Source organism: Bombina bombina, chromosome 12 (assembly GCF_027579735.1).
Source record: "Bombina bombina isolate aBomBom1 chromosome 12, aBomBom1.pri, whole genome shotgun sequence".
Classification (NCBI taxonomy): Eukaryota; Metazoa; Chordata; class Amphibia; order Anura; family Bombinatoridae; genus Bombina; species Bombina bombina.
In genome coordinates this window covers 118,709,507-118,724,843 of record NC_069510.1, presented here as the reverse complement: position 1 = coordinate 118,724,843, position 15,337 = coordinate 118,709,507, and positions in this window count along the sequence as shown.

Genomic DNA, 15,337 nt, shown 5'->3' with positions numbered 1-15,337 from the left:
TTATGTAATGCAGCACTTAATTACTGATATATACTGTGCATATACAAACAATTATTGTGTGCAGACCTTATGTAATGCAGCACCTAATTACTGATATATACTGTGCATATATACACATTTATTGTGTGTGCAGACCTTTAGTAATGCAGCACTTATTAACTGGTATGTAATGCCGAACCAACATTATTGTTTTTTACAGATGTAAATGTAATCGGTGTTCTTTTTACCGGATGTACTGGGCAGTCTCATCAATTTTCCAAATTGTGTTTAACAAATAAAGCATTTATATGTCAGCTATTAGCTGTGTAATCCCCTTAGACACTTCTAAACAGAAGCCACACTTTATATTACAGTAGAGAAATGAAAGTATTGAGAGATTTAATTGTAGTCTAATAAAAATTGTATTAAGGCAAGAAGTGGATACATTAGGTAAGGGGTATAAGGCAGACCAGTGCGACAGGTGTGGCAGAACCATTATGGGGAGGTGCCGAGAGGATACACAATATGATCCAGTGCTTCACAAGGGACACGTGGGCAGTTTGGCTACTAATCAGTAATATCAAATACATCTGGAGAATAAAGAAGCAGCTAGTTTAGGATAGGCAGCAGATCTCAGCCGAGCACAGACCAGACTCGCACAGGGAGAAATCCAGCAGTTAGAGATCAGAGTCTGGGGGCCTAAGCGGGTAAGTTAAACAATATTCTCAAGTGAGTATAAGTAGCAGCTGGGCTTCTGGCAACAGAAGAGTTAAAGACATTAGCAGTGACACAAAGCTTTAAAGGGACAGTCAACACTAAAATTGTTATTGTTTAAAAAGATAGATAACGTCTTTACTACCCATTCCCCAGCTGTGTACAACCAACATTGTTATATTAAAGGGACACTGAACCCCAATTTTTTCTTTTGTAATTCAGAAAGAGCATGCAATTTTAAGCAACTTTCTAATTTACTCCTATTATTAATTTTTCTTCGTTCTCTTGCTATCATTATTTGAAAAAGAAGGCATCTGAGCTTTTTTTTGGTTTCAGTACTCTGGACAGTACTTTTTTATTGGTGAATGAATTTATTCACCAATCAGCAAGGACAACCCAGGTTGTTCACCAAAAATGGGCCGGCATCTAAACTTACATTCTTGCATTTCAAATGAAGATACCAAGAGAATGAAGAAAATTTGATAAGAGGAGTAAATTAGAAAGTTGCTTAAAATTTCATGCTCAATCTGAATCACAAAAGAAATTTTTTGGGTACAGTATCCCTATAATATCCTTTATAAAATATAAACCTCTGAATTTCTGCCCATTTCTAAGCCACTATAAGCAGCCTCTTATCACATGCTTTTTTATTAGCTTTTCACAATAGGGGACTGCTAGTTCATGTGGGCCAAACAGATAACATTGTGTTCACACGAGTGGGTTGTGCGCAAGTCAACAGATAATGAATTAAAAGTCGTGTGATCAGGGGCTGTCAAAAAATGCTTAGACACTAGGTAATTAGAGGTAAAAATTATATTTATATAAGTGTTGGTTATGCAAAACTGGGGAATGGGTAATAAAGGGATTATCTATCTTTTTAAACAATAACATTTTTTGAGTTGACTGTCCCTTTTAAACTTAGAATAAAGACATATATAATATTATTGTGTTTATGGGGCTGCTTAAAGGGACATGAAACCCCAAAAATGTATTTCATGATTCAGATAGAGAATACAATTTTAAATAACTTTCTAATTTACTTCTATTGTTTAATTTGCTTCCCTTTCTTGTTATCCTTTGCTGAAAGGTTAATTTTGGAAAGCACAGGAGCAGAAAAGAACCTAGGTTCTAGCTGATGATTGGTGGCTGCATATATATACCGATTGTGATTGGCTCATCCATGTGTTCTGTTAGAAACCAGTAGTGCATTGCTGCTCCTTCAACAAATGATACCAAGAGAATGAAACAAATTAGATAATAGAAGTAAATTAGAAAGCTGTATTCTCTATCTGAATCATGAAATATATAGTTTGGGTTTCATGTCCCTTTAAGGGACATTTTAGCTTCCTCTGTGTATTTCAGTTCTGAATAGAAGTCGTTTTGCTGTTTACTAGTATGAGCGAAAATGCTTCTTGTAACAGCTGTCACTGTTTTCTACTGTGCATGCGAACGTGAAGCATATGTAGATATGCCGTATGCACCTGTATTTTAAAACATTTGTCTACTGAGAGAGGCAGTGGTGCCTTGTATTGGCGATGATGCAAGCTTCTGCCCTCTACATGAGCGTGGAGTATACCTACATATGCTTTACGTGCATAGTGAAAGCTATTAATGAAAATAGTGACCGATTTCACTAGAAGTAGATGTGTTCTATGCACAACTGGCTGGAAAGTTCCATTAATCTTTCTGATGAGTTTTGTCTGAGGGTGAAAGGCTTAAACATAACTCGATATATTGCGAGTAATACTGGGATTCATTTTCCAGCAGAATACAGATAAAAATAATAAAACTAGACACAAGTTATCATTGTATCAGTATTGTCAAATGTAGCGCAAATCGCGTTCAATGTAAATTGATGGCAACGTTATTTAAGCATAATAATTCGAATCCGCCGTTACTTACGACTACATTCGACCAAATGAAAATGTATTAAACTGGTACGTTTGTATCTCAAATGAAGCAGAGATTCTGATTCTCAATCCGCCACCTTAGAGCTTCGCAAACGCCATAGGAATGAAAGAGATGTAAATACTAAGTTACTAGACTATAATTTCTATATGCATATCTATATATTGTAGTTATGTATACAGATATACAAGTATATACATATATATAGTGTAGTTATGTATACAGATATACAAGTATATACATATATATAGTGTAGTTATGTATACAGATATACAAGTATATACATATATATAGTGTAGTTATGTATACAGATATACAAGTATATACATATATATAGTGTAGTTATGTATACAGATATACAAGTATATACATATATATATTGTAGTTATGTATACAGATATACAAGTATATACATATATATAGTGTAGTTATGTATACAGATATACAAGTATATACATATATATATTGTAGTTATGTATACAGATATACAAGTATATACATATATATATTGTAGTTATGTATACAGATATACAAGTATATACATATATATATTGTAGTTATGTATACAGATATACAAGTATATACATATATATATTGTAGTTATGTATACAGATATACAAGTATATACATATATATATTGTAGTTATGTATACAGATATACAAGTATATACATATATATATTGTAGTTATGTATACAGATATACAAGTATATAAATATATATATATATATATACTATATATATATATATATATATATATATATATATATATAGTATATGTATGTTAACATATTCTATCATTAAAAATCAAACACTTAGTACACTTTATTGTAATGAATAAATGTACAAGAGATTATCATATTATAAAGTAGATAAATGGTAACATAGTACATGAGGTTGAAAAAAGACAGACGACCATCACCTAAAGAAGTACATAATGAGATAGTGACCATGGTAATATATATAGTGCAGAGATACAACATATGAGCCGGTCGGAGGATTGCTGCCATTAGTGACTTGTGGGATATCACGGCTGTGAGCCTCATTTACTCCTTCAGTCTCGGTGCATTATTACCGGTCAGTGCATCACAGACAATTCTGTCACAACTGTACTTGGTTATGTGGCGCCTGTTTTGTTTGCTTTCCACAGATCACGGGAGACGGACCATATCAGGCCACAGTGAGCTGCCGGGATCTGTCTTATTCCCTATAAGTCTATAGGATCATTTTTGGGCTAGATTACAAGTGGAGCGCTAATTTATCACACACCCAGAGACAGCAAAATTAGCTAATTTGCAGGCACGCAATAAACAACCAGCCATTACAAGTGGCTGATTATTGCTATCACGAGCTGGCAGTACCAATTAGAGCTTAGAAAATTAACCCAAGATCAAATCTCTGGTTAATTTTATAAATGTGCCCCAAATGCCCCCAAAATACAATGTCGTTGTTTTTTTATTAAAAAATAAAAATGGCAGCATCTTTATTTTTTTTAATAAAATAACTGCAAAAAAAAAACACGTTTTTGGGCTCTAAATGGAGCGTGGGATGTAAGAGAAAAAAAAACGGCACTGAAAAGTGCCTTTACATTGCGGTCTATAAGAACTGTGTGTTCCCAGAAAATATATACTGTATATATTCATACACATTTACACTTTGCTGCACAACATGAGAACGAGGCTCCCATTTGAGCCTATAGAAGTGCTCTCTCGTGAACGCAATGCTTCCCAGTAATGCATTCCTGTCACATTAGCGTGCACTGGTATTACTCAGTGGAGCAATAATATCGCTTTTGCAAAAGCGATTTTTAGCGCTCCACTTTTAATCTAGCCCTTTGTCTAAATAATACTTCATAGACATTTATTTTGACACCAGGACGATTTGTTATTGTTACTTATTCCCATTTATATGGGGTCGAGTCTATTTTGAGGTCATTGAGGGCTCCCACTTTATTTCTGTTTTTTCATATATAACATGAAGTAGTAATCGCTGTCACTTACTGATTTTATGGTGCTTTGGCCTCCAAAATACACACTACCTCCCCCATATAAGTACCAAATTGGGGTGAGTGACCCAGTTTAGAAAGAGGAGAGTCCCACTCCCTTTTTAAAATGAAGTATTAGATGCCCAGATGGCTATCAGACAGCATGAGGGGCCCTGTGTGTGCCAACTGGTTAACAATACAATATTATAAGAAATCTTGATAGGAGCCCTTGTCTGCTCGCTGAACATATAGACCCTTCATTTGTAAGCGCAGAATCCCACCATTCAGAGGGTTTCATGACCTGTCATGGCGCCAGCCTCTATATTTGTGCTGTTGATGGGTCAGGCCTCATACATATAAATGGGAGAAGGGGTTACTTTTTGTGAAATTCTGTGGAGGGTGATTATTAATGCACTAATTGAGTTTGGGCAGAAATTGGTGCATGTATATAGTGTCATCAACATATCTAACATTTATACGATTTAAATATTCTATTCCTTCACATTTCATGCACAAATAACAAGAACTGAAAAACACAATTTTATCTTCTAATTTTCTATCAGACATTTGTAATGTAGCACACAGGTGTAAAATGCTAAATGTTCCTGTTCTGGAATAGCTATCCAACAGTAAATTAGATATGTGCATGACGAAAAAATTAGGTTCTGTTCGGAACGATTCAGAATTTTTCGAATTTCGCTTCAGATCGATTCGAATTCGGAAAAATTTGAATCGATTTGGTTCGGATTCGAAGAAATTCGGCTGGATTCGGTTCGATTCGGAATTTCAGTAAGTGTTAAGTGGGATTAGACTAGTATTATGTACTGTATATTAGGTGTAACCCATAGCAGAGTGATATAACCTAATATACTGTACAATACTAGTGTAATCCATGGCCATCCAAATTTACCGAATAAATCTGAACTAATTCGGATTTATTCGGTAAATTCGGCAGTATTTTAATTCGGAAATTCGGTTCGATCCGAATCGAACTGAATTGGACTTATCTACAGTAAATGTAAAAAAATAACATGCTTCAAATATTTAGCAAATAATAGCCCCCATGTTTAACAAAAACACAAAAATAACCTTTTTTATTTTATATCTTGTCTTTTTCTCATATTACTGTACAAACTATTTTAAAAAAAAACAAAAAACACTTTAGTCTACTGGCAAAAAACAAGATATAATTTGTGTGGCTACATCACAGAACAAGCTGTTAAATGAATGTATAAAAATGAATCTAGAAACTTATTAAGTGTTGAAGTGTAAACTGGTTCAGCAGTGAATGAAGAGAGAAATTATTTTATATTTTTGGTTTATTGAATCATCAATACATTTTAGCCAACCGGATTTTAGGGAATTTTTAGTCATGCTGCTATTTTTTCACTGGATCCTGAGACAGTCTGTAATATTCCAGTTATAGAAACGCGGCCAACTGGTACACAAACGCAAACTGTCAACGCCCCACATATGAGATTCTTGAAGTTCTTCTGACACCTAATGGCTAACATGCTAACTGCATCATAGTTCTAGATACCACATGTACAGTACTTCTGTTTAATACACCTAAACTGGTGCTTATGTATAGTTTAGTACCTGTAGCCCTGTACTGTCGCTAACCTGTAATACAAACATAAAGCTTAATCTGTGCACATTTTATGCATGTACTTCTGTATAATATACCTATACTGGTGTATGTACAGTATCTGTAACCTGTGCTCTTACTAACCTGTAATACAGACATAAAGCTAAATCTGTGCACATTATACACATGCACTTCTGTATAATATACCTATACTGGTGTATAAACAGCATCTGTAACCTGTACTGTCACTAACCTGTAATACAGACATAAAGCTAAATCTATGCACATTATACATATGCACTTCTGTATAATATACCTATACTGGTGTATGTACAGTATCTGTAACCTGTACTGTCACTAACCTGTAATACAGACATAAAGCTAAATCTGTGCACATTATACACATGCACTTCTGTGTAATATACCTATACTGGTGTATGTACAGTATCTGTAACCTGTACTGTCACTAACCTGTAATACAGACATAAAGCTAAATCTGTGCACATTATACACATGCACTTCTGTATAATATACCTATACTGGTGTATGTACAGTATCTGTAACCTGTAATACAGACATAAAGCTAAATCTGTGCACATTATACACATGCACTTCTGTATAATATACCTATACTGGTGTATGTACAGTATCTGTAACCTGTACTGTCACTAACCTGTAATACAGACATAAAGCTAAATCTGTGCACATTATACACATGCACTTCTGTATAATATACCTATACTGGTGTATGTACAGTTTAGTATCTGTAAACTGTACTGTCACTAACCTGTAATACAGACATAGAGCTAAATCTGTGCACATTATACACATGCACTTCTGTATAATATACCTATACTGGTGTATGTACAGTATCTGTAACCTGTACTGTCACTAACCTGTAATACAGACATAAAGCTAAATCTGTGCACATTATACACATGCACTTCTGTACAGGGAGTGCAGAATTATTAGGCAAGTTGTATTTTTGAGGATTAATTTTATTATTGAACAACAACCATGTTCTCAATGAACCCAAACAACTCATTAATATCAAAGCTGAATAGTTTTGGAAGTAGTTTTTAGTTTGTTTTTAGTTATAGCTATTTTAGGGGGATATCTGTGTGTGCAGGTGACTATTACTGTGCATAATTATTAGGCAACTTAACAAAAAACAAATATATACCCATTTCAATTATTTATTTTTACCAGTGAAACCAATATAACATCTCAACATTCACAAATATACATTTCTGACATTCAAAAACAAATCAGTGACCAATATAGCCACCTTTCTTTGCAAGGACACTCAAAAGCCTGCCATCCATGGATTCTGTCAGTGTTTTGATCTGTTCACCATCAACATTGCACAGCCTCCAAGACACTGTTCAGAGAGGTGTACTGTTTCCCTCCTTGTAAATCTCACATTTGATGATGGACCACAGGTTCTCAATGGGGTTCAGATCAGGTGAACAAGGAGGCCATGTCATTAGATTTTCTTCTTTTATACCCTTTCTTGCCAGCCACGCTGTGGAGTACTTGGACGCGTGTGATGGAGCATTGTCCTGCATGAAAATCATGATTTTCTTGAAGGATGCAGACTTCTTCCTGTACCACTGCTTGAAGAAGGTGTCTTCCAGAAACTGGCAGTAGGACTGGGAGTTGAGCTTGACTCCATCCTCAACCCGAAAAGGCCCCACAAGCTCATCTTTGATGATACCAGCCCAAACCAGTACTCCACCTCCACCTTGCTGGCGTCTGAGTCGGACTGGAGCTCTCTGCCCTTTACCAATCCAGCCACAGGCCCATCCATCTGGCCCATCAAGACTCACTCTCATTTCATCAGTCCATAAAACCTTAGAAAAATCAGTCTTGAGATATTTCTTGGCCCAGTCTTGACGTTTCAGCTTGTGTGTCTTGTTCAGTGGTGGTCGTCTTTCAGCCTTTCTTACCTTGGCCATGTCTCTGAGTATTGCACACCTTGTGCTTTTGGGCACTCCAGTGATGTTGCAGCTCTGAAATATGGCCAAACTGGTGGCAAGTGGCATCTTGGCAGCTGCACGCTTGACTTTTCTCAGTTCATGGGCAGTTATTTTGCGCCTTGGTTTTTCCACACGCTTCTTGCGACCCTGTTGACTATTTTGAATGAAACGATTGATTGTTCGATGATCACGCTTCAGAAGCTTTGCAATTTTAAGAGTGCTGCATCCCTCTGCAAGATATCTCACTATTTTTGACTTTTCTGAGCCTGTCAAGTCCTTCTTTTGACCCATTTTGCCAAAGGAAAGGAAGTTGCCTAATAATTATGCACACCTGATATAGGGTGTTGATGTCATTAGACCACACTCCTCATTACAGAGATGCACATCACCTTGGAGTAAGACAACATGCATATAGAGGATGATGTGGTCAAAATACTCATTTGCCTAATAATTCTGCACTCCCTGTATAATATACCTATACTGGTGTATGTACAGTATCTGTAACCTGTACTGTCACTAACCTGTAATACAGACATAAAGCTAAATCTGTGCACAATATACACATGCACTTCTGTATAATATACCTATACTGGTGTATGTACAGTATCTGTAACCTGTACTGTCACTAACCTGTAATACAGACATAAAGCTAAATTTGTGCACATTATACACATGCACTTCTGTATAATATACCTATACTGGTGTATGTACAGTATCTGTAACCTGTACTGTCAGTAACCTGTAATACAGACATAAAGCTAAATATGTGCACATTATACACATGCACTTCTGTATAATATACCTATACTGGTGTATGTACAGTATCTGTAACCTGTACTGTCACTAACCTGTAATACAGACATAAAGCTAAATCCGTGCACATTATACACATGCACTTCTGTATAATATACCTATACTGGTGTATGTACAGTATCTGTAACCTGTACTGTCACTAACCTGTAATACAGACATAAAGCTAAATCTGTGTAATATACCTATACTGGTGTATGTACAGTATCTGTAACCTGTACTGTCACTAACCTGTAATACAGACATAAAGCTAAATCTGTGCACATTATACACATGCACTTCTGTATAATATACCTATACTGGTGTATGTACAGTATCTGTAACCCTGTACTGTCACTAACCTGTAATACAGACATAGAGCTATATCTGTGCACATTATACAAATGCACTTCTGTATAATATACCTATACTGGTGTATGTACAATATCTGTAACCTGTACTGTCACTAACCTGTAATACAGACATAAAGCTAAATCTGTGCACATTATCCACATGCATTTCTGTATAATAAACCTATACTGGTGTATGTACAGTATCTGTAACCTGTACTGTCGCTAACCTGTAATACAGACATAAAGCTAAATCTGTGCACAATATACACATGCACTTCTGTATAATATACCTATACTGGTGTATGTACAGTATCTGTAACCTGTACTCTTACTAACCTGTAATACAGACATAAAGCTAAAACTGTGCACATTATACACATGCACTTCTGTATAATATACCTATACTGGTGTATGTACAGTTTAGTATCTGTAACCTGCACTGTCACTAACCTGTAATACAGACATAGAGCTAAATCTGTGCACATTATACACATGCACTTCTGTATAATATACCTATACTGGTGTATGTACAGTATCTGTAACCTGTACTGTCAGTAACCTGTAATACAGACATAGAGCTAAATCTGTGCACATTATACACATGCACTTCTATATAATATACCTATACTGGTGTATGTACAGTATCTGTAACCTGTACTGTCAGTAACCTGTAATACAGACATAAAGCTAAATCTGTGCACATTATACACATGCACTTCTGTATAATATACCTATACTGGAGTATGTACAGTATCTGTAACCTGTACTGTCACTAACCTGTAATACAGACATAAAGCTAAATCTGTGCACATTATACACATGCACTTCTGTATAATATACCTATACTGGTGTGTGTACAGTATCTGTAACCTGTACTGTCACTAACCTGTAATACAGACATAAAGCTAAATCTGTGCACATTATACACATGCACTACTGTATAATATACCTACACTGGTGTATGTACAGTATCTGTAACCTGTACTTTCAGTCACCTGTAATACAGACATAAAGCTAAATCTGTGCACATTATACACATGCACTTCTGTATAATATACCTATACTGGTGTATGTACAGTATCTGTAACCTGTACTGTCAGTAACCTGTAATACAGACATAAAGCTAAATCTGTGCACATTATACACATGCACTTCTGTATAATATACCTATACTGGTGTATGTACAGTATCTGTAACCTGTACTGTCACTAACCTGTAATACAGACATAAAGCTAAATCTGTGCACATTATACACATGCACTTCTGTATAATATACCTATACTGGTGTATGTACAGTATCTGTAACCTGTACTGTCACTAACCTGTAATACAGACATACAGCTAAATCTGTGCACAATATACACATGCACTTCTGTGTAATATACATATACTGGTGTATCTACATTATCTGTAACCTGTACTGTCACTAACCTGTAATACAGACATAAAGCTAAATCTGTGCACATTATATACATGCACTTCTGTGTAATATACATATACTGGTGTATGTACAGTATATGTAACCTGTACTGTCACTAACCTGTAATACAGACATAAAGCTAAATCTGTGCACATTATACACATGCACTTCTGTGTAATATACCTATACTGGTGTATGTACAGTATATGTAACCTGTAATACAGACATAAAGCTACATCTGTGCACATTATACACATGCACTTCTGTATAATATACCTATACTGGTGTATGTACAGTATCTGTAACCTGTACTGTCACTAACCTGTAATACAGACATAAAGCTAAATCTGTGCACATTATACACATGCACTTCTGTGTAATATACCTATACTGGTGTATGTACAGTATATGTAACCTGTAATACAGACATAAAGCTACATCTGTGCACATTATACACATGCACTTCTGTATAATATACCTATACTGGTGTATGTACAGTATCTGTAACCTGTACTGTCACTAACCTGTAATACAGACATAAAGCTAAATCTGTGCACATTATACACATGCACTTCTGTATAATATACCTATACTGGTGTATGTACAGTATCTGTAACCTGTACTGTCACTAACCTGTAATACAGACATAAAGCTAAATCTGTGCACATTATACACATGCACTTCTGTATAATATATCTATACTGGTGTATGTACAGTATCTGTAACCTGTACTGTCACTAACCTGTAATACAGACTAAGGGGCATATCTATCAAGCGCCATATGGAGCTTGAGGCCTCTTGTTTCCGGCGAGCCTTCAGGTTGCCGGAATCTGGCCCTTAATAACTAGCAGCTCTCAATTGTCTGCATTATAGTTCCTCTTAGCAGGCGATAGGCATCTAGAGAAGCACATAATAGGGTGTAGCAGTTCCTATGGTGCTCTATATTGGGAGAGACTCACCTCTTTAGCCATATTGAATGCATCTGCCTTTAAAATGAAGGGCCAGTTGATGTCTGGCTAAATTAGAATAGGTGCTGTGCTAAATAAGTACTTGACTTTATCAAACCCCAATTGAGCAGTGGGTGTCCAGGTGAAGGAGCCTGAGAGAGGGTAACGAAGGCGAGAAAGGTACAGATATTGTCTATGAAACACCTGGGGGAAAAAAGCCAATACATCTCTGGACTTGCTTTTTTTTGGATAATGTGGGCCAATTTGTTACTCTGTGATGTTTATGCCTCTTGTGTTTTGGATAAGAAACCACACTCAAGCGAAACTTGTTGGACAATCACCTGCACTGATGGGGTCAATCTACATTGTATACTATTGAATTCCTAAGGATTAATAAACCATTGCGCACAGCCTGATGTTGGACGTTGCTTTTATTCATTTGACAGGTGGTGAGAATTTGCCTTTCAGCATTATGCAGCGAATCACCCACCTCCAGCGTCACGTCAGAGAGTAGGTGGAGCTCACAATACAGGCTCATCCTAGACATCTACGCGGAAGTAGTCGCTTTTAAAGGTAGACAGAGGATCAGCAGTCACAGTCGATGATGCACAAGGTGAGATGACTCTACCACCATATCACGTTTAGGGCTAGTTTACGAATGGAGCACTATTAAGCACTCCCACTCATGCATTAACATCGCTAGATGGAGGCTTTTTGTGCGCATTGCGTTCCGCTCATATTAGTAAAGTAAAACATTTTCGCACAAGCAAAGAGTTGAACTTAGAATATAGCAACCGCATTAACTTATTCTCCCATAGGCCTCTAGTTATCAAGCCGTCAACCGCAAATACGCTTGAATTCCACAGCGTATTTGTGGCGAGGCTGATTCGCCTTAGTTATCAAGCCCTACTGCCCAGCAAAAGTAGAATCTAGTGACGTAAGCTTCGATCCGCTGGACTCAGTCCGACACAGATCGATGCTTACGTCACTACAGATGTCACTACAGTCCGACACAGATCGATGCTTACGTCACTACAAGTTCGGCACAATCTGACTACTTTTGGTAGTTATCAAACTACTACCAGGTACGCTCACCACTATTCCGGGCCAGCGTACCTGGATTTCAATCCGCTGCCCTAGAGGCAGCGGATCCCATAGGAATCAATGGGAGTCTGACCATAGTGAAAGCTCATGTTCGCTGCTGCCCGATATCCCATTGATTCCTATGGGAAACGTCTGCACCTAACACCCTAACATGTACCCCGAGTCTAAACACCCCTAATCTGCCCCCCCCCTACACCGCCGCAACTAAATAAATGTATTACCCCCTAAACCGCCGCAACTATAATACACATGTTAACCCCTAAACCGCAGCTCCCTGACTCCGCCGCCACCTACATTATACATATTAACCCCTAATCTGCCGCCCCTTATACCGCCGCCACCTACATAAACTTATTAACCCCTATCCTGCGGATCCCGGACCTCGCCGCAACTAAATAAATTGTTTAACCCCTAAACCGCCGCTCCCGGATCCCGCCGCCACCTATATTAAAGTTATTAACCCCTATCCTGCCCCCTCTATACCGCCGCCACCTATATTAAAATTATTAACCCCTAAACCTAAGTCTAACACTAACCCTAACCCCCCCTAACTTAAATATTATTTTAATAAATCTAAATTTAAATTACTATTATTAACTAAATTAATCCTATTTAAAACGAAATACTTACCTGTAAAATAAACCCAAAGATAGCTACAATATAATTAATAATAATTACATTGTAGCTATTTTAGGATTTATTTTTATTTTACAGGCAACTTTGTATTTATTTTAACTAGGTACAATAGCTATTAAATAGTTATTAACTATTTAATAGCTACCTAGCTAAAAGAAATACAAAATTACCTGTAAAATTAAAACTAACCTAAGTTACAATTACACCTAACACTACACTATCATTAAATAAATTATTCCAATTTAAAACTACATACTTACCTGTAAAATAAACCCTAAGATAGCTACAATGTAATTAATAATTACATTGTAGCTATTTTAGGATTTATATTTATTTTACAGGCAACTTTGTATTTATTTTAACTAGGTACAATAGTTATTAACTATTTAATAACTACCTAGCTAAAAGAAATACAAAATTACCTGTAAAATAAATCCTAACCTAAGTTACAATTAAACCTAACACTACACTATCATTAAATTAATTAAATAAATTAGCTACCAATACCTACAATTAAATACAATTAAATAAACTAAACTAAATTACCAAAAAAAACAAACACTAAATTACAGAAAATAAAAAACATATTACAAGAATTTTAAACTAATTACACCTAATCTAAGCCCCCTAATAAAATAAAAAAAAACCCCAAAATAATAAAAGTCCCTACCCTATTCTACATTACAAAGTAATCAGCTCATTTACCAGCCCTTAAAAGGGCTTTTTGCGGGGCATTGCCCCAAAGTAATCAGCTCTTTTACCTGTGGGAAAAAAAATACAACCCCCCCAACATTAAAACCCACCACCCACATACCCCTACTCTAACCCACCCAAACCCCCCTTAAATAAACCTAACACTAACCCCCCTGAAGATCTCCCTACCTTGAGTCGTCTTCACCCAGCCGGGCCGAAGTCTTCATCCGATGGGAAAGAAGAGGACATCCAGACCGGCAGACATCTTCATCCAAGCGGCATCTTCTATCTTCATCCATCCGACGAGGAGCGGCTCCATCTTCAAGACCTCAGGCACGGAACATCCTTCCTGCACGACGACTACCCGACGAATGGCTGGTCCTTTAAATGACGTCATCCATGATGGCGTCCCTCGAATTCCGATTGGCTGATAGGATTCTACCAGCCAATCGGAATTAAGGTAGGAAAAATCTGATTGGCTGATGATGCATCAGCCAATCAGATTTTTCCTACCTTAATTCCGGTTGGGACTTTTATTATTTTGTTTTTTTTCTATTTTATTAGGGGGCTTAGATTAGGTGTAATTAGTTTAAAATTCTTGTAATATTTTTTTATTTTCTGTAATTTAGTTTTTTTTTTGGTAATTTAGTTTATTTAATTGTATTTAATTGTAGGTATTGGTAGCTAATTTATTTAATTAATTTAATGATAGTGTAGTGTTAGGTTTAATTGTAACTTAGGTTAGGATTTATTTTACAGGTAATTTTGTATTTCTTTTAGCTAGGTAGTTATTAAATAGTTAATAACTATTGTACCTAGTTAAAATAAATACAAAGTTGCCTGTAAAATAAATATAAATCCTAAGATAGCTACAATGTAATTATTAATTACATTGTAGCTATCTTAGGGTTTATTTTACAGGTAAGTATGTAGTTTTAAATTGGAATAATTTATTTAATGATAGTGTAGTGTTAGGTGTAATTGTAACTTAGGTTAGTTTTTATTTTGCAGGTTATTTTGTATTTATTTTAGCTAGGTAGCTGTTAAATAGTTAATAACTATTTAATAGCTATTGTACCTAGTTAAGATAAATACAAACTTGCCGGTAAAATAAAAATAAATCCTAAAATAGCTATAATGTAACTATTAGTTATATTGTAGCTATATTAGTGTTTATTTTATAGGTAAGTATTTAGTTTTAAATAGGATTAATTTAGTTAATAAGAGTAATATTATTTAGATTT